At 40.8% G+C, this 19,554-nt stretch overlaps 1 pseudogene; it reads right to left on the reverse strand.

The window, feature by feature from the left end:
• Positions 1-2,139: 2,139 nt before the first annotated feature.
• Positions 2,140-12,136, reverse strand: LOC148033628 (plasma membrane ATPase 2-like; annotated as a pseudogene).
• Positions 12,137-19,554: the final 7,418 nt, after the last annotated feature.

Consider the following 19,554-nt stretch of genomic DNA (forward strand, 5'->3'; position numbering starts at 1 on the left):
AGTTGTTGCAGGGGATATATGGCCTGAGAGAGTAAGTGTATAAATCTACCCAAATATCTTAGCTTTTGTAAGGAGACTAATTTTTTGATGGAGGTTGGGGAAGGTAGAGCTAGCAATGTTTCTACCTTTTTTGGATCTACCTCAATTCCTTCAATTGACACTACATGCCCTAGTAGTGTAACCTTGCTTTCCCCGATATGACATTTATCCTTATTTACTTGTCCACCCAACCTAGCTAAGCGAGTAAATCCTTCATCAACCTTGTGTAGATGTATGTTCCTTGTGCTATAAATACAAAATTCATCTATGAAAACCCTTATGGACTTACCAAAGTAAGGTTGGAAGACCATATTCATGAATCGTTGAAAGGTTGCTAGGGCATTTGTGAGACCAAAGGGCATGACCCGAAAGGCAAAACAGCCCCATGGTGTGATGAAAGTGGTCTTTATTTGATCCTCCTCTACAATGCAAATCTGGAAGTAGCAAGAGTAGCCATCACACACTGTATACCGCTCATGTCCCACTACTTCATTCAAGATTTGATCCTGAAATGGGAGAGGGAAGTGGTCCCTCACTACAAGAGAAAGGCCCTATAGACGCGCACTGTACACGCGAAATAGCGGGCGCGTTTATAAGCATGTGCATCAGTGCATCTATTCACGCTAGTATACAGAACGCGTCTATATATCCGCGTTTATAAACGCGCTTATAGATGCGAAAATAAATGCACATATTTTTTATTTCTCATAAAGTCCCTGAATATGACAAAACCTCTTAATAAGTAGTATTTGTTTGAATATATTACCAACTTTACTTCTTTCTGAGTATTACAAATATACATCCAATCATACAAAGCTAATTATATATGTGTGATTTCATGCCCTATATACATCCAATCATCCCCTATACAAATGTGATTGGATAGGGCATGATTGGATGTATATACGACATAATTACACATGGATCATCAGGACATGATATACATGTATAGGATCATATGGTGTCGAAGAGTTTTTGAAAGCAAAGTCGCAACCACAGAGGTCCTTGAGAAATTCCAAGACGGAAGATCAAACGAAACAAATAATCAAGACGAATATGATGCCATGGTTTAAGTGTATTACAATTTTTGGTTCAAGTACAAGCGGCAAGACAGATCAACCAAGAGAATCAATCCTCTCAAGAAAACCACATCAAGTTATAAATTAGAATACAATAGCATCAAATATGTCATCTAGTCTTCAAGAGAATGTCTTCAAAATAGACTCTTCTTTAGCTGATGGGTCAGCTAGTATGTGTCTTGAGTGCAGCACTAAATTCAGTGCCACTGGAACTCGCCCAAGTTTCAATCTTTTGCCTTTTACAATTTTCAATCGTCGCTAGTTTTTATCTGATCTACCATTCTAAAATTTTCCTGATGTCTTGCTAGCTAGGAGTACCTTGCCATTATCACTCACAGAAACATCTCGTATTTTCAAATGTGCAAGAGTTGCAACTGACTCAAAGAAAGTAGCATCGAATACTGATCCATCAGAATCAAGTCAATACACATCCAAATAGGCCATCCACAATGCCTTTCCTGGTGCAATACATAGCTCTTGTAAATCTACCATTGAGGAGCTTGAAAGTGCATTTGTAATCTGCTCTGTGATCACTAAAGCTTCTTCAAATGGCCTACCAGGACATCCACAGCTCCACTAGATCTTCAACCTTTTTGCCACGTGATTCAAAGTACATATAGAACATCATTTACACTCCCAATAATGGACATGATAGAGTTGATTATCAAATTGCAGACCAAATATGAAGCTACCTATGTGACTATACCACTTGTCCCACAGAGCTTGATTGACATGTCATGCAGGATACAGCTTGCTCAATCTAGTGTGATCCTTATCACCAATAAAGCCCATCTCAAAAACATAATCTGCATATGATTTGTACTATATCTCTGGATCTGTGAGGCCATTGCCAATAGAAAATCCCTTCAAGTTGATTGTAAACCCTCTTTCGCTTTGTTGCCCATGTGAATGCGACTAGTAACAACAGGAACGTAGTGTCCAGCTTATGATTCTCCGGTAACATAGAACTCATTTCCTAAAAGCTCAGGATGTGCTTCATAGAAGGCTTGCAAAAAAAACTTTACATATCTTCATTGATGCCATTCTCATCGTGCGAAATGTCTCGAATATCATTGCTGTAATTAAAACCAGTCCCAATTGGCTGGTCAACAAATATTATGTTTGACACCTGATCCCACCCATACTTATTCCAGATAAGTGTAAGATGTCCATTGCCTTGCAGATGCAGCAATTTGTAACCGTTTTTCTTCTGACATTCACGACACTCTGGTCATTGCATCTGCATACTGATCAACAGTCTCTGCAAGAAATCCAGTCCTTTGACCATGCTGTTCAAGAACTATGTCCATCTTTGGCCCAGTAGAGGCCGGTAGAGCTGCTTCTCCTGTCCATTGGATTGAAAGGTAGAAAATGCACTTCTCTGATGTTTGCTCGGGCCGCTTTTGGATTTTCCAGCATATTTACTATGGCAGTATCAATAGCATATTGATTCTCTGTTCTAGATGCCCTTGCTCCCTGTCTCTTTTGCTATGGCCAACTGATCACCTGTTATCATCTTCACATTGACACGTAAGTTCAAAGCTCACTGAATGAACTTAGTACTGTCATGTCGTGGAGGATCAAAAAAAGATAATAGACCACAAAATCGAAACGGCCACTAGGACTCTCTTTATTCCTTTCAGGCACTTCCTGTAAGCCAACAGCAAGTGATCGCAAGCCCCGCTCAGCTAATTTGTCAATTGTTGCATGTACTCTCCCTTCAATCTCTACTTTGTTATGAGCTAGATCAAGTATCTGCTCTAGTGCACCCTTGCTAGCCCTGAACCATTGTCTACCAATATCAATGTCTGTCAGAGCTGTTCTCTCGTGACCGGTAAAGCTTTACAGCCCGTAATTTTAGGAGCTTTTTCTTTCTGCGCCGTTTTTCTGGTCTATTCTTTTTTTATACAACACGCAGTTTTTTTCTTTTGTTCTTGCTTTAGAAACAACGACATAAAATATTTTGTCTTTCCTTTCATGTAAGCCTTCTAAATAGTCCATAATACGGCAGTAGTACCAAGATTACATTGGTAGCCAGAACTGTTGTATTTAGGCGGTGAAGCAAAACTCACCAGCAAGCTAGTCTTGTAGCATTAGGCATACACTTGGTACTGAAATCCAAGAGATACAGCTGCTTATCGCAGTTAATGCCCACATCTAAACAGATTTTGGTGCTTCAGACTGCTTTGTTGAATATGAACAGTAAACTTTATACAGGTTCTGAAAAGCCATATAGTACAGAAGGAAAAATAAGCTTGACAGGGTGATAATCATCTACATCTAGGGCACAGTTACAAAACGGTTCCAAAGCTTGAAGCGCCTCCTTTGTGAGTAGTTTTGTTTACTTCATCTTGGATTTCAATGATGAGGAAGGCAATAACTGAAAGCATGATATCAAAGATGAGACTACACCAAATGCTTTAGTCACTCATGGGGTGACTTTCTTGGGAGCCAACTGAAGAAGGCCAACAGCCACAACTATGTCCAAGGAGGACTTCACAAAACCTAGTAGCCGTTTGCTGTGCCTGCTTTTACAGCAGCTCACACTCTGATTTGTCAACCACCTGCTTCTTCTTCAACAGAAGCCGTAAAATTTCACACAACTCATATAAGGAGTTACAACTACAACCTCCAAGGAAACAGTATAATGAAATTTTGGCAATCAACTCTATGCGCTCCCTGTTCTTATAAATTCCAGTTCTCCCAACCCACACAAAACAAAATGTAAACACAACGACTAAGTATGCACAAAGTAACAAATGTCACACATACAAACTTTTTGGTGGATTCCACACCTTGGATGCGCAGCAGTACGATATCCACCCCCTCTAATCATGCGCATCCTCCGAATGAGCCAATTACCCATGATCATTATCATCAAGATCCACGAACAGATCAATCTCTTCATTGTGTATTTCCGGTATATCAACAAGATTATCTGTCATATCATCTGTCTCTTCTATTGGAGTTTCTTCTCATTGCTCTTCTCTTGCAAATTCTTCCAATGCATAATCCTCATCATCTCTTTTCTTGAAAATCTTGATTCTTTTTCCTGCAATAGGCACTCTAAGCACTGTCCCGTCCAATTCTGTTAGCTCATATGTTGCATTATCAAAGACATGTCTGACTATATATGGTCCAAACCATCTTTTCACCATCTTCTGAAATGCAGTATACAGATTTTCAAGGCTGCTATCAAAGACTAATACCTAGTCTCCCTCTTCTATTGCTCTAGGCCGTAAGCGATACCTGCTGTCAAACCTATCCTTATTTCTTAGTCTAACAGCCTTCAACCTGTCAATAGCTAGCTGAATATCCATTGGTCTTCTCTCCAACTACCGGATCCAAAGAGCTAAGAGCTCCTCTCTCGTCAAATCCTCCTGCCAAGGTAAAACTGACCAAGTCAAAGCACAAGTCTCAGTCGGCATAACCGGTTTCTGACCATACATCAACTCTGCGGGCATATATCCTGTGGTAACACTGTGAGTCATACGATCAGCCCACAAAGAAAATGGTAGAAGTCTCGGCCATTCTCCAATCCGTCCTCCGCATGCTTTGGCTAATTCTTTCACTATCGGCGGATGTCCTCTTTCACTCTTCCCATTTCCCTCTAGATTGTATGCTGTGGTTAGAGCCAACTTGATTCCTAGTTGAGAGAAAAACTCTCTAGCTTCATCTGCATCCAATTCACCGCGATCTGCAGTGATCTTACCCAGTATTCTTAAAGGTCTTCCCTCAACATGATTGGTAAGATCCTCTCTAGCCAAAACAATATATCTCATCTGCCATAGACCCATAGGCATAGTAACCAAGTCAACTACCCACTTATAATGAATGCATAGCGGATAGGTCGGATGAAGCTCATCTCGATGACGCACTACCGAATACATCTGGCAGTCTCTGCAAGTCTCTACAAAGTGAGAAACATCTCTATACATGCCTTTCCACCAATATTTCTCTTTGATTTTCTCATAAGTAGCCCACACTCCTCTATGACCAGCCCAAGGACTCTCATGAAAATCCCTCATCACTTGTAACAGTGTCTTTTTATCGCAGACAACCGGCAAGGGTAATCCACCTCTTTTCTTCGGATGCTTCCAAAGAAACCTGTCCTTGAGAAAATAACCATAGGCTTTTCTTCTGATCTTCTTGAACTTTTCATCTATCCATTCATCTCTTTTGCTTAGTGTACTAAGGTACTTGCTAATCTGCAACCAATCTCCAACATAGAGTTCTTCTATGAAAGCCACAACATCATAGACATGGCAAACATGATCAACCATAGCGGCTGAAATTTCTGCATCATTCTCTTCTGCAAGTAGTGTCTCCTCATCATCATATCTGGCTCTAGACAGCATACCTGCCACTGGATTATCCTTTCCTTCTATATGTTTAAATTCTAGATTTAATGACTTGATGTATGCAATCCATCTCAGCATAGCTATATTCGGAGTAGAGCAACTCGTAATCATACCTATCAATGGCAAGCAATCTGTCTCTACCACAACTGAGGCTCCAATAAAGTACTGCTTGTCACATTTAAGAGCCGTACCAATCCCCAGTAACTCCCTCTTGATTTGCGGATATCTCCTCTGTCTCTCGTTTAGGACTTTCGCCCCAAACCGAATAGCATACCTATTTCCATCTGCATCATCTTGACCCATAGCCCAACCTATGCCAATTGGACTAGTGTCAACTGTCAATACAATAGGCCTTCTGCAATTATAATCCGCTTTCCTGAGAGTAGGAGCAATCTGCAATAACTTCTTCAATTTTCACATGGCTCTAGTGTGACTCTCATCCCAATAAAATTTCTGCCCCTTTCGAAGCAGCTGATATAAGCAATCTGCTATGTGTGCAAAATCGGGTATCCAAATCATATAAAACACACAAGCTCCAATGAATCTCCGTACCTCTGAAGTGGTAGAACAATACTCTGTAATCTTGCCTATAGCATCCACCTTCTCAGGTGAGGGTTTCCTGCCATAATACCCACACATATGTCCAACAATGACAACCTCATTTACTCCAAAAATAGATTTTTGCCCGGATAGTGTCAAGTTCACTTCTTCTAACCTGGCCAAAATATTTTCACAGGCTGAAATATGATCAGCCACAAAGTATCTGCATCCCTGCTCATTTAGACTCTCATTCTTCTCTTCTTCTACACATCCCTTAATGGGCACATCATCCAAAAAAGGCATGGTAAGCTGAGGTATGTAATCACGAAGGACCTTATGCATGGCATTCATCATATGCGCAACAGAATTAGTAGCACCTTGAGGCAAGGTACACATCCTGACAAGCCCAATAGGAGTTCTCATAGTGGTTATGTCCCTGCTTTCCAAAGCCAGCTGAAACTGATCATATCCCGAATACAAATCACCTAAAGAATAGATGGCACGTCCAACAAATGCTTCTGCAAACTCATCCACAACTGGACCTATACCAACATTCCTGATAGTAACTCTGTTTACTGGCTGCATGTCCTGTATAAATCGGAGAGTACCATTCTGGTTTGGAACCGTAAACCACCTATTTGAGTATGGTGCAGATGAAGGCTCTAGGATTCCCATCCTGATTTTCTCATTCAACAAGTCAATCAGCTTTGGCAGTGTGCCTTAGGCACTGGAATAGGTCGGAGGTTCCATGGAATATGAGGAATAGTAAAGATCACCATAGGAGCAACAATATCTGAATTCACACATCCAATCTCATGCGAAAAAAAAGTAAACCCCCTTCCATGTCACTCAAGAATCTCCTGAAAGCATTGCTTCTCTGTGGGTAGCAAGAAATCACCATTTCCAATTTTTAATTCAGCAAGAGTATCTACTGAAAATTTATGGCCTATATGCTCTGGATTCCTCAAAATTGGCTGTTTGGCAGCCCTCGCTATTTGCTGATCACTGTCAAGTGGAAGCGGTACAGCTACCGGCTTCACCTTCTTATCCACATTCTTGTATTTCGTGTCAACCCTAGCTTCATTATGATCCTTTGCATTACTCAAATCTTGCTGTAAATCAGCAATTCTACACTCCAGTGGCTAAATATCCTCAGCCCTCTGCTCTATGGACTGCATAGGAACAGCCCTAAACTCTGTTGAAATATTTCAGCAGCAGTAAACTCTGTTGGCTGAAAGTTTTCAGCCCTCTGTGTCTCTGTAAGCTGATCATAATCAGCCGGAAACTTTGTTTGCTGAATTTCTTCAGCACTCAATACTTTTTGCTGAGTCACCTCAGCCTCTAACTCTATTTGTGACAAAAAAACTGCAAATTTCATGAAACATGTCCAGGGATTGCACTAATACATTACTGTGACAACTTTGCATATCAATTTTCAGCATATTTTCCATCTTTGTCATCGTATCTGCACAAATCATACTATCATACATCCCATCTATATGCTCATCATCCTCTAAAATACCTGCATTTTTAAAATTTTTCTCCTTCCTGCATATGTACTGCCTGGCAGCTCCAGGCAACTTAGAAGTCTTCTGATAACTCATCGAACTGTTTGTTGAAATTCCAACAAAATTGGAGGAGAAAACACTGCTGCCAGGAGGCGAGAACTCCAATCTCCTCTGCTCTGTACCACTGTCGTCTCGCGAAACAACGGTACCTAATGAAAACCCGAATCCCTCACAGTGGGCAAAGGTGCATCTCTAAGAGTATCCCTGTTTCTAACAAGGTTCACACACACAGTCATAAACTGAACTGCTCTCATGCCATCTTTACGGCGAATCCATGCATAAGCAGATCCATCATCCATTACTTTTGTTTCCATGCGCATCTCTGTGATGAATGGCTGTCCAAGAATTATGGGATAAGAGCATGAATCCTGCACAAAGAAATGGAAATCCTCCTCTACATCTCCAATAGAAACCCTGACATTGGGACAGGCAGCATACAAATCACCTGCAGTGTTGTTGGTAGCTCTCATACGCCACCCATGCTCTACATCCATAGGCCATCTATTACTTTCATAAACTCCACGAACTATGAGATTAATCTCTGAACCACGATCCACCAAAGCAACATAAGGCACCTGTTTCTCTCCAATTTTTACCATCGTTTCTGTAATTTCCCTAGCCCAATGACTCCGCGAAAAGTGACTACGCGGTATCAAGACAGGCTCATCAGTTTCAGCATAATGCATAGGCTGAACCCTCTTCTCTATCTGTGGAAAAACAGAAGCATTCTCAACCATAACCTCATCGTCATCCTCATCCAACTCCCCAATCAAAACTCCATGTGTATCAGTAGTAGGTAATGCATGTCTTTTCCTCTTCAGGACTTCTTGGAACTGATCTTGAAACTCTCTTTTCGAGATGCCCAAAACCTCAGAAATAGTAAAAGTCACCTCACTGCCAAGTATCTTGTCATTAAAGATTTTATTCATGTCCGTAGAGGTCTCAATATTGGACATCAATCTAAACCCTGGCTGCTTTCTCTCTCTAGGCTCTTGCCTCTTCTCTTTCTTCTGAGCATCTTCCATCTGTCATTCTGGCCCTGGTCTCAAAGACGGTCCTGCAGTAGGTGGAGTAACAAACTCACCTCCTCTAGTCTTTTTAGCTGCATTTGGATTTTCTTCATCCCTCTTACGCTTCTCCTCAACAAGTACATCTGATCCCTGAGACTTAGCCAAGTAGACATAAATAGTGTACATGTCAACAGGCGAATCCCAACCTGTCTCAGATCTGATGCTAGAGCCTGTACTAGTCAAAACAGTTTGCTGAATTTTTCCCTTATTTGTCGTCTCCATAGCATAAGTCCATAATGCTGACTAATTCTCTGATCCTTTCTCAATTTGGACTCCATATGCAGAAGCATCTCCTCTAGCTTCCACATAAGAACTACGCGCAGCCATGTCATCCACTAATTTCTTTATTGCGCCTTTCCCAAAATTGGTAGCAAGCGGAGCTCCTGTTTCAGTCAACCAGATCTTACCATCTTGTCCCCAAAATACCAAATTCTTCCTCCTTGCATCCTGAAAAGATTCACAATCCCTGCAATGCTGATGGTCCGTACTATCACACCAAATACATCTTTGATCTCTCCTAGGTGCACTAGGAGCACTCCTAGGTGCAGTAGGAGCACTAGAAGAAATAGTAGGCATAGTCGAAGCAAACTGCTCTTTCAATTTTCCCACCAATTCTTCTTTAACTGACTCCAGTGTCAAATCCATTAAGCCTTTGATTATGTCATCAAGAGAGGAAGGCACCGACGGAGCGGATGGTTTTGGAGCAGAAGGAGCCAGCATCAGTCTTGGAACAGGAGGAATAGGAGGAGTAGAAACGGTAGGCACTGGCATAGGCCAAGAAATTGGCTAAGGAAGAGAAGAAATAACAGGGATAGAAGCAGGCATAGGAGGGAGCAGAAGACGGCGTCGGTGTCATAGATCCATTCTGTAGGTGGGTCTTCCATATCCTCCTTTTGGTCAAAGTCGAGACTGCATCCTGGGCATCTTGCCAATCCGTTTTAAGACCCATAGGCTTCGTGTGATCCTCAAGAAGCTCTCCTAATTCTTCCTGAAGAGCAGGATCTGCAGCTTGCAAGAAAAGCTCAACTTTCTCAACATCCAATGCTCTTTGTTCAATGACATCAAGCTGACTATACCTCTCTTCAAATTCTCGTATCAACTCTGAAGCAGCTAGACCTTTGTTTGGCATGTAGACCCACTCTCGGAATGACCGTCGTGTAGCCATCCCAAAGTCCTCAAGGAAATACTCTTCTTTCAGGGCCTTCTTAAAATCTTGCCAATGCAAATTTTGAATAAAAAGATCAATCACTTTTGCCCTCAAGGCGGGTGTGACAAGACGAAGGAAATACTTACTCATAAGTCGAGCTGGTACTCCAAAAAATCCCGTCTTGATCTCATACGTCTTCAAGTAAGCTGAAACATTACGGCCATCAAATAGCTTCTTCTCATTCTCAACTGCTTCAATCGCCTTAGTCGCGCTGATTGCATTCTCCTGCTCCGAATATAGTTGCCTTTGTTGAGACAACTGTTGTTGATGCAATTGCTGCTGCTGCTGCTACATATACAATTGTGTCTACTGATTTTGAAGCTGCATATACATAGACATATTCTGTAAAAACTGCTTTAAATCATCCGTTGAAGTACTTGAAGCAGCAGTCAATGATGGAGCTGAAGTAGAGGACAAAGCAGGAATCGTAGAAGAGGATGAAACTGATGCTGAAGTATCTCCCATCCTTAAATTTATGCGACGCTTTCACGTCGGGTTCACCAAAGATGTCGAAGAGTTTTTGAAAGCAAAGTCGCAACCACAAAGGTCCTTGAGAAATTCCAAGACGGAAGATCAAGCGAAACAAATAATCAAGACGAATATGATGCCATGGTTTAAGTGTATTACAATTTTTGGTTCAAGTACAAGTGGCAAGACGGATCAACCAAGAGAATCAATCCTCTCAAGAAAACCACATCAAGTTATAAATCAGAATACAATAGCATCAAATATGTCATCTAGTCTTCAAGAGAATGTCTTCAAAATAGACTCTTCTTCAGCTGATGGGTCAGCTAGTATGTGTCTTGAGTGCAGCACTAAATTCAGTGCCACTGGAACTCGCCCAAGTTTCAATCTTTTGCCTTTTACACTTTTCAGTCGTCGCTAGTTTTCATCTGATCTACCACTCTAAAATTTTCCTGATGTCCTGCTAGTTGGGAGTACCTTGCCATTATCAACCACAGAAACATCTCGTATTTTCAAATGTGCAAGAGTTGCAACTGACTCAAACAAAGCAGCATCGAACACCGATCCATCAGAATCAAGTCAATACACATCCAAATAGGCCATCCACGATGCCTTGCCTGGTGCAATACATAGCTCTTGTAAATCTACCATTGAGGAACTTGAAAGTGCATTTGTAATCTGCTCTGTGATCACTAAAGCTTCTTCAAATGGCCTGCAGGACATCCACAGCTCCACTGGATCTTTAGCCTTTTTGCCACGTGATTCAAAGTACATATAGAACATCATTTACACTCCCAATAATGGACATGATAGAGTTGAATATCGAATTGTAGACCAAATATGAAGCTACGCATGTGACTATACCACTTGTCCCACAGAGCTTGATTGACATGTCATGCAGGATATAGCGTGTTCAATCTGGTGTGATCCGTATCACCAATAAAGCCCATCTCAAAAGCATAATCTGCATATGCTTTGTACTATATCTCTGGATCTGTGAGGCCATTGCCAATAGCAAATCCCTTCAAGTTGATTGGTAAACCCTCTTTCCCTTTGTTGCCCATGTGAATGCGACTAGTAACAACAGGAACGTAGTGTCCAGCATATGATTCTCCAGTAACATAGAACTCAATTCGTAAAAGCTCAGGATGTGCTTCATAGAAGGCTTGCAAAAAAAACTGTACATATATTCATTAACGCCATTCTCATCATGCCGAATGTCTCGAATATCACTGCTGTAATTAAAACCAGTCCCAATTGGCTGGTCAACAAATATTATGTTTGACACCTGATCCCACCCATACTTATTCCAGATAAGTGTAAGATGTCCATTGCCTTGCAGATGCAGCAATTTGTAACCGTTCTTCTTCTGACATTCATGACACTCTGGTCATTGCATCTGCATACTGATCAACAGTCTCTGCAAGAAATCCAGTCCTTTGACCATCCTGTTCAAGAACTATGTCCATCTTTGGCCCAGTAGAGGCCGGTAGAGCTGGCAGAGCTACTTCTTTTGTCCACTAGATTGAAAGGTAGAAAATGCACTTCTATGATGTTTGCTCGGGCCTCTTTTGGATCTGCCAGCATATTTACTATGGCAGTATCAATAGCATCTTGGTTCTCTGTTCTAGATGCCCTTGCTCCCTGTCTCTCTTAATATGGCCAACTTATCACTTATTATCATCTGCACATTGACACCTAAGTTCAAAGCTCACTGAATGGACTCAGTACTGTCATGTCGTGGAGGATCAAAAAAAGGGTAATAGACCACAAAATCGCCACGGCCACCAGGACTCTCTTTATTCATTTCAGGCACTTCCTGTAAGGCAACAACAAGTGATCGCAAGCCCCGCTCAACTAATTTGTCAATCGCTGCATGTACTCTCCCTTCAATCTCTACTTTGTTATGAGCTAGATCAAGTATCTGCTCTGGTGCACCCTTCCTAGCCCTAAACCATTGTCTACCAGCATCAATGTCTGTCAGAGCCGTTCTCTCGTGACCGGTAAAGCCTTACAGCCCGTAATTTCAAGAGCGTTGTCTTTCTGCGCCGTTTTTCTGGTCTACTCTTTGTTTTTTTATACAACACGCAGTTTTTTTCTTTTGATCTTGCATCAGAAACAACGACATAAAATATTTTGTCTTTCCTTTCATGTAAGCCTTCTAAATAGTCCATAATACGGCAGTAGTGCTAAGATTACATTGGTAGCCAGAACTGTTGTATTTAGGCGGTGAAGCAAAACTCACCAGTAAGCTAGTCTTGCAGCATTAGGCATACACTTGGTACTGAAATCCAAGAGATACAGCTGCTTATCGCAGTTAATGCCCACATCTAAACAGATTTTGGTGCTTCAGACTGCTTTGTTGAATATGAACAGTAAACTTTATACAGGTTCTGAAAAGCCATATAGTACAGAAGGAAAAATAAGCTTGACAGGGTGATAATCATCTACATCTAGGGCACAGTTACAAAACGGTTCCAAAGCTTGAAGCGCCTCCTTTGTGAGTAGTTTTGTTTACTTCATCTTGGAGTTCAATGATGAGGAAGGTAGTAACTGAAAGCATGATATCAAATATGAGACTACACCAAATGCTTCAGTCGCTCATGGGGTGACTTTCTTGGGAGCCAACTGAAGAAGGCCAACAGCCACAACTATGTCCAAGGAGGACTTCACAAAACCTAGTAGACGTTTGCTGTGCCTACTTTTACAGCAGCTCGCGCTCCGATTTGTCAACCACCTACTTCTTCTTCAACAGAAGCCGTAACATTTCACACAACTCATACAAGGAGTTACAACTACAACCTCCAAGGAAACAGTATAATGAAAGTTTGGCAATCAACTCTATGCGCTCCTTGTTCTTATAAATTCTAGTTCTCCCAATCCACACAAAACAAAATGCAAACACAACGACTAAGTATGCACAAAGTAACAAATGTCACACATACAAACTTTTTGGTGGATTCCACACCTCGGATGCGCAGCAGTACGACAACGGACATGATATACATGTATATACAACATGATATACATGTATAGGACATGATATACATTACCAACTTTACTTCTTTCTGAGTATTACAAATATATATCTAATCATTCAAAGCTAATTATATATATGTGATTTCATGCCCTATATACATCCAATCATGCCCTATACAAATGTGATTTGATAGAGCATGATAATTGGATATATATACGACATAATTATCAGAGAAGTGATTGATATATGCACATGTTGCATCTATTGTGCACTTAACCTAGCCATGGCTAAAACTTATAGATCAAAGGTTGACTTGTGCATTTGCTATATATATATATATATATATATATATATATATATATATATATATATAGAGAGAGAGAGAGAGAGAAAGAACTGATCAATACACTCACATGTCTCATTTGTTGTGCACTTTAACCTAGCCATGCATGCCAATTCATAGCATGAGTAGATTGATGTAAATCAGTTGGCTTGTGCATGTGCAAGCTATTCCAATCATGTCAAGGTGCACTTATAGCTCACATATAATTTTAGATAAGGTGGACCACATGTAGCCAATGTGCACATGTCCTCTTTTCATCATCTTTAGCTAGTGTGTCCACTTGTTGGTGACTAAAATAGATCACTGTAAGGATACTTTGCAATACCAACAAGCCAACTACAAATCTCTTATCTATGAAATGTATAAGTAAATTAACTTGGTTAATTTGATGAGGCCAAGTTTTCCTTCCATGGACAGTGTGGTTGGCTATCTACTTCAAGGTTATAGGAACTTGCAGAAGTCAATGGAGCATCCTAAAAATGACGATACTCTAATTACTATATCAAGTCACTTCATGTACATATCTTTGATTGATTGATGGATAATATGCATTTCTCTATCTCTTTCGTATACACATTCATTGCATTATCTCTCTCTAGCTAAATACCATTAGTGCTTTATCCACCTATTGATACTTGCATGCAATTGTAAGTGGGATGGTCTAATAAGTCACCACATATGTGCAAATTGACTTGCCAATGTGTTATCTCTTATCCTCAAGCTTTGTTATATATGTCACCACATAGGTCAATTGATTTGCTAGTGTACCATCTCTTATCTCAAGATTTTCTATATATTTCACTAGTATTCTCAATCAAAAACATCATATCAAGCATATCTTGCATTAATCAAGCAGATTGGCCAACCCAACATAAATGAAATTGTATGAATAGCAATGTAGATCAAGATCTTAGCTTAAATCAATGACACCTTTTTGCACAATATAAACTGTTAGAGTTTAACTACAATATATAATGCCTGCAAATAAGAAAGAGGCTTGATTTGTTGGACCACTATGCAGATACAATCTATATATGTCATATTTCCTAAATGCATGCATTGATACTTACAACATGGAGGCAATAATTTTGATATTGAAAGACTAGGAAAGTCATGTCATATTGATCCAAAAACAACCAAAAGCTAGCATCTAATCAGTTTAATTGTTCCTGCGCATCTATCAGCGCGTGTAATAGGTATTATCTGTGCATATACACGTGCAATTACACGCGCTTACAGATGCGCTACGCAAATATTTAAAAAAATTAAAAAAGATTTTGGCTTTCTTTTCAAACCTGTGCTTTCCTGCTTTTTTTGCATGTTTTCTACAATTCGAGCTTGACATCACTACTCATGTCTATCTATCACTTCATGAAGTCAATGAGGCAAGGAAATAAGAGTAAAAAGAGGACATGAGGAAAGAAGAGCCAAAGAGTAAAGAACAAGAGCCAAACAGCAAGGAAGAGAAGAAGATTCAAGCAACTTACCAAGGGAAGGGAGAAGGAGGACAAGGAGCTTGCAACCTAGCCACCACCCGTCGGAACAAGTAAAGAAGGTGAGTTCTTCTTCTCTCTCTCAATCTTGTTTGCTTTCTCTGTATGTTTGTCTCTCTCTTTACATGCTATAATCTGTCATCTATGGAGGTTTTTCTGCACGTTTTTTAACCAAGTTTGAAAAGAAATGGTCCGACTGTGCACGTCTGTCACAGCGCGTCCAAATGACAGTGTAGACGCAGGTATAGACGCGGAAATAGACACGCTGATAGACGCACACAGAGACACATATATAGACACATCATGTAATATGTTTTATCTACATAGGGTAATATGATTTTTCTTGTGTAGATGTGGAATCCTGGATCCTCCAGCACTGATCCTGAGTTGGAACGCATGAACAACACCTTAGCAGAGTTTTCTAGAGGTGTTAGTAGCTTTTTTGGAGGTTTTTCAAACAAGGAGAAATTAAGGGGGGAGATGACCAATTATCTTGGTCGCCCTCCCACTGCAGAGGAGGTTTTCAGTGTGATGTCTGGGACTATGCATACACATAGATCAACTGATGCACAGGGATCAGCTGAGGTACATGGATCGACCAAAGCACGTGCATCAAGTGAGGTAGAGGGTAGTGATCATTATAGGAATATATGTATTCTTTCGAGAAGATTGTGAAATATGGCAAAGGATTTTTTGGCATATCCCTTGTGTTGATGAGAAACATTGGAAAAAATATGTGTTATTAAAGAGCTTGCCAAAAGTGTGAGAGAAATATCCTTGGTTCAATGCCAGGAACATTACACTCTTGGAACATTAGGGGATATTTGAGTTCAAATTTTGGTGCTAAATGAAATGGAGAAGAGAGAAAGTGATGTGCAATTAATAAAATACACCATTGGGAAAGAAAAAAACTGTAGGGGAAAATGAGCCCTTACATACTGGGTGAAAGCACAGTTTGGTGGTATAAGAAAAGCACCCATTTTTTCTGTGCTTGGTTGGTGCTTCCATTAATTATTAATTTGAATTTTGGAGGGAAATCCCGATAAAAGTTAAAATTATAAAGAATTATGAGAACGTGGTCGGCCCAAATTATGTCAAGCGGCAATGTACTTGTATGGTGTCATTATGATTGCATATGGATGGAATCTAGTTGAGTAGAGTCGAGTTTGAACTACTAAGAAACATCCTCTCCTACAAACAAAGCTTTCCATTATCCAATTGATGGGGCATAGGAGACATGCTAAAGCTCGTTTCCCAGATACCGTATGAGTCCTCTCAAACCATTAAGCTCTCAATATAGCCCCTGAGGCTCTTTGTTATGCTGCTCAAACTCTCTTCTTAGTGCTTTGCATTCAATTTACCTATTTGTCTATTGCAATGAGGACTCCATCAAGGAAGGGGAGTGTTAGATCCACCCTAGTGAAGGCCCCCATTGATGAAGCATAAGGAGGGGACGAAATTCCCTCACATCATAAACAAGAAATTGCGGTATGTGTCGAAGGAGATGTGGACCTCAAACACTAGTGCAAGTGCAAGGATAGCTACTCCATGGACCATAGCTTCCTTAATTAACCAATTTAAAGACAGGTTCCTTCATGTAACTTAGGCACTGACATTTAAAAAAACAATGTCAAGCAAGTTACTTTTTCAAATATTTGATCTTTATTTATTATAGTCTTGGAATACATCAAGTATCTTGCCCGAAGGCTATCCTAGCAATCATCAGGATTGCTGCTCCAAGTTTCGCCCGTAGACTAGTACACGGGCCTTGAGATCCCATCTCGAGTCATGTCGGCCTCTTGTGCGGGATCGACAGGCAAGGAATTTATAGCCAGAGCCTCCCCTGGCACCCAAGCGTCCTCCCCCTCCAAGGAGCACCCACGGAGAGACCTCTCACAGTGGGTTCGATCCATGTACGCGGCACAGCTAACAACCCCCTTGGATAGGGCCAGGCAGGCAGTTGGAGATAACTGAACCTTCCTCTCCCTCTAGGATTTTAACCTGAAGCATTAAGTATTTTGTGTTGAATTAGTTCCTTGAGCAAAGAAGTTCAAACAATATACCGAAGTGTACAATCACAATCATTTCAATGGTCATTCGTACGACCAACTGTTAAGGTGTGATTCCTTCCTCCCGAATACTCCCAGTATTCAATCCTAGATCGTCTGTAACTTGACAAGATTCCAAGGGCTTGGCAAGCTAGGTTGCTTGTTTACTCTTTTTCCTTGGGTTAGGGTTTATATCCAACGACCCCGATTATCATTACCTTAGGTCTCCTCGTACTGTAGTCAAATAGATCTTGGACAACCCCGTCATCTTTGGTTGGTCAATTTCCTTCTTGGCAATTCACAATTGCCCTAAGTTTGACAAATCAGTCCCTAAGAGAGAGAGTTGTAGTAGGGTGACTACTCGACTCTTAACAAATCTAACTTGTAATTAGAACTCACCTTCCTTGGCCTAAGATGTAGTAGTATCATCTTATGATTTAATTGCAGTAGCATATGACCTTGCAGACTTGTTGCACGAGATAGGTAGTAGTACCTATCTTGAGGAATTACATCTCCTGTCATATGGCATTCTTTGATTAAGAATACCCTTGATGGAGGTATAGGATTTTGGGAGTTCCATTGATCCTAATCCAAAACCCTAGTCCCACTAGGCTAAAGATTGATTTGGCTCTAGGATTTCTTGTGAGATCTTAACGTTTGGTCCTTCGATCTTTAAGATGAGAACCCTAAGATCACGTCCTTTTCCCTTATGGACCACTTGCCCCTAGTAAGATTGTCTAATCAAACAATGTGCTAAAATTATCCTCTCCAATGTCCAAGGCGTAGGCCTTGATCAATAATCCAACCTAGAGTTTAACCTATATGTGAGATGCAACTAGAACATTATTGCATAAGTGCATCTTTTAACACATGAACCATATATTCAAAAATGCAACAGCCTTTCATCATGATGGTGCGAGAAATATAAGTACCTTGACATGAAATTTAAAACTTTTTCAAACATTCCTATGATCTTTTTAAAACAAAGTGCTCTAATATAGTAAATTTCCAATGCAATTAAAATTTTCCTATGCAAATTTATACTTAATGCACCCATATCATGCGGAAATGAAGAAGGTGAATTTGATGGAACCTGAACATCTGCAAGAGGGGCATTAACTATTCTTGTGCTTTGGGTGGGGACTCCTATACGTGCTCCTCTTGCTCCCGCGCGTGCTCCTCTTGTGTGGTGCTTTGGGGCCATTGCAATTGGGATTTGGGAATAAGTCTCGCAGTTGGAGGGTGTGCTGAAATTTTCTACAAGTTGGTAGTCCTTCCTTCCTACAAGGGAACTCCCTTCACAACAAATTGTGTCCTTCACCCGATCTGCGAGTGAAGCACCCCTAAGAAGCTTTTAGTGGAAGCTTCTTTAGTTTCTTGCTTTCTGTCAGTCGGGCCTGACAGCGCCTCCTCCTCCTCAATCGTGCTGGGAATGATGAAGAAGACAAAAATGTTAATGACGAAGGTATGGGGGCGGCAGTCCGACGGCTTGGCAGCATGTTCGGAGCAGGGGGTGGCATTGAAGACCACGATCCCCAAAGGGGGAGGGGGGGCTCCCCTTATATAGTGGGGAGGGGGTGGTTAATGGGTGGGGGAGACGACCATTTGACGGGGCCGCCACCCCACACCTGAGGGGTGCATGCCCCTCTTCCACTCTACTCCCTCTCTCTCTCTCTCTCTCTCTCTCTCTCTCTCTCTCTCTCTCTCTCTCTCTCTCTCTTCGACACGCTGTCGATAGGGGGGGAGAGAGAGGTAAAAAATTTTGAACTTATATATATATATTAAAAGTAACTTTACATTTTTGAAAAGGGGGGGGGGGGGGGGGGGGGTTCTTATGGGAGAGGCATGGGAAGGCATTTATAGGGGAATTGTTACAAAATCTTTGGATTTGTTATAACTCAATCACTATAACTCCAAATCAAGCACTCTATAGCTCAATCGATTCCATTTTTCAAGCGCTTTCCAATGATAGGTTACAAAATCTTTGGATTTGTTATAACTCAATCACTATAACTCCAAATCAAGCGCTCTATAGCTCAATAGATTCCATTTTTCAAGCGCTTTCCAAATATAGGTCACATCATATTGTTTTGAGAAACTTATGGGCATGTTATCCAGGTGCTACCTTTTTAGTATTCAAAAAATGGGAATTGGGAGATTCCCAAACTCACTAATATTGTGTTAGAGGTTGATGCTGAAAATTGTCACTGCATTGGAAGGTTGAAACTCATTACTTTAAGAAGCCTTGGTTTGTAGGTAGTCAAGCAATGTTTGCAATATGGAAAATGCAGACAAAAATGACAATATAACCTAGAGAGTGGGGGAAAACCTTGACAGCAATAACCATGCCATATGGAAGTT

The sequence above is a fragment of the Lygodium microphyllum genome, chromosome 7, assembly GCF_053477565.2.
Source record: "Lygodium microphyllum isolate KBCC chromosome 7, Lygodium_microphyllum_v1.1.10, whole genome shotgun sequence".
Lineage (NCBI taxonomy): Eukaryota > Viridiplantae > Streptophyta > Polypodiopsida > Schizaeales > Lygodiaceae > Lygodium > Lygodium microphyllum.